The sequence below is a fragment of the Globicephala melas genome, chromosome 11, assembly GCF_963455315.2.
Source record: "Globicephala melas chromosome 11, mGloMel1.2, whole genome shotgun sequence".
NCBI classification, from domain to species: domain Eukaryota; kingdom Metazoa; phylum Chordata; class Mammalia; order Artiodactyla; family Delphinidae; genus Globicephala; species Globicephala melas.
The window spans coordinates 95,036,680-95,039,100 of NC_083324.2; the positions used below are offsets into that span (position 1 = coordinate 95,036,680).

Below are 2,421 nucleotides of genomic sequence, written 5' to 3' on the forward strand. Positions count from 1 at the left end.
GAGTATTCACCATCCATTTCTTCAGATGAAAGTGTCTCTTTTTAAGCCTCAAGTAAAATGCAAACAGTTCAGTGGTACAGTATAGTCACTAAAACTTTAGTTTTATCTGCTATTTATTATTCATTCAGCCAGTATTGGTTGAGCGCCCAGTGTGTGCCAAGATGCTGGGGATACTGCCTGTTCTTTGCTCTGGGGATACTTCAGAAATTAAGACAGAGCCCCTGTACTCACAGAGCTAATATACACATAAACAAACACATGTATAATACTTCAGGTGCTACAGAGAAAATCAAAGCAGGGTGGAGGGATAGACAGTGTGAGGGTCAATGGGGCGGGGGTACGTGCCGTTTAAACTGAGCGGTCAGAGGGGTTTCTCAATCAAGGTGACCATTGAGCAAAGAGTTGAATGGAGAGGAGAAGTGAGTCCTGAAGATTTCTGGAGAAAAAGCAATCCAGCAGAGATGGCAGCACATGCAATGGTCCTGAAGTGGGACTGTGTTTGGCACAGGCAAATAACAGCACATGGCAACATGGAACCAAAGGAGTGAGGAGAGAAAGGAAGGGATGAGAAGAGGAAAGTCAGGAGGAGAGGCAGCAGGGACAGATCAGCAGGCACTTGTGATAATTTGGCTTTTACTATGAGGCAAGCCAAAGAAGGGCTTGAGCAGACATGATATGATTTTGATTTTATTTATTTATTTATTTTAAAATATTTATTTAGCTGCGCCAGGTCTTTTGTTGCGGCATGTGGGATCTTCATTGCCATGTGCAGGACCTTAAGTTGCGGCATGCGGGATCTAGTTCCCTGACCAGGGATCGAACCCGGGCCCCCTGCGTTGGGAGCGCAGAGTCTTAACCACTGGACCATCAGGGAAGTCCCGATATGATTTTGACCTACTCCGGGGTGAGAACAGTCACAGTACATCAGTGTAAGTTACAAGTGCCCCCAGAAAACTTCCATAAATTTGGAGAACCACGAGATTCCCAGAGGTGTGCCCCGTGAGCGGCCGGCTGCAGCTAGGATTGAGGGACAAGACCCGTGGCTGCTTCAGCCTCCACCGGTATTTAAAATACTTAAGAGGCTCCGTTGGGTGGTGGCACAGAACCTTTCCCAAAGCTGGGTTCTAGCATCATCCAGCATTTTTTGCTGAGTCTGCCTCACTTTGCTAAAGCCTCAGTTTCTTTCCAGGCTGACTCAACACTTTCCTTCTTCCAGGAAGAGAACTCCCTCTAATCCGCCTAGTCTAGTTAATCAGTCTTTTCCCTCTTACCCGGGCCAGCACCTCTCTCCTCTACGGTCTTTTTCCGTCTTGTGGGCCAGTGTTGTATAATCTACCACGCACGTTGTTGCATTGTGTGCTGCAGCATGGGTGCAGTTGGGATGCATATTTTGCACCCCAGAATGTTGGGTTCCCCGTAATAGGGGTAGATGAGTGGTAGTCACAAGGAGACGTAATTTAGTTTGAGTATGCCACAAAGCCTCCCACATCCTTCTTGTCTCAGAGCGGGGCTATACCGCAGCGGCGCCTGGATCCACCACATGGTGCTTATGTTATAATCTCATCTGACACCTATTGTTTTCCTCATAATTTTCCATCCACAAAAAAGGGGTGATGTGCATTCGTGCATAGCAGTGGCATGTTGGACATGCTGCCATTGTATTTTGTCCACTATAACCAGGGACCTTTCCAAGTATTCGGTCATCAAGGTTCATGGTTACACAGAGATCATTCCACTAGGAGCCATACACCTCATGTCTGGAAGTCCCAGAAGGAAGGGGTGCTCCCAGAATTCCCTCCCAAATTCCTTGTAGTAAATATAGCCTGAAAAATAGGAGTCAAGGGCTTCCCTGGTGGCGCGGTGGTTGAGAGTCCGCCTGCCGATGCAGGGGACATGGGTTCGTGCCGCGGTCTGGGAAGATCCCACATGCCGTGGAGTGGCTGGGCCCGTGAGCCATGGCCGCTGAGCCTGCACGTCCGGAGCCTGTGCTCCGCAACGGGAGAGGCCCGCATACCGAAAAAAAAAAAAACAAATAGGAGTCAAAAAACTAGAGTCAAAACTGGACTTATTGTTAATGACTAAATGGAGTCTAGTAATGTCCTCTTAGTCATTAACCAGAGTCCATTTAGTCATTAACCAGAGTCCATTTAGTCATTAACCATCTGTCTAGCACGACTCCCAGAGTGATGCCACTCAAGTTTACAGGCTGCCGCTAGACCTTTTCAGGTTCCAAAGCCTGGGCTGGTCTTGGCAAACATAGCTTTACCCTCCCAGGTGTCAGGCACAATTGTCCTGAAAGATAATATGAATCTCTCGTTCTGAGCCTCTTTTGAGGTATTATCAATAATATAAAGTTGGATTTCCCTCACTGCATACCCCACTTATTCATTCCTTTCCTCTCAGCTATGATCTCTCCTTCTC

General features: G+C 47.5%; 1 non-coding gene across 1 annotated transcript; it reads right to left on the reverse strand.

Moving 5' to 3' along the window:
• Positions 1 to 801: 801 nt before the first annotated feature.
• Positions 802 to 874, reverse strand: TRNAG-CCC (transfer RNA glycine (anticodon CCC)). Its single transcript has one exon. It is a non-coding gene; the product is annotated as a tRNA-Gly (tRNA).
• Positions 875 to 2,421: the final 1,547 nt, after the last annotated feature.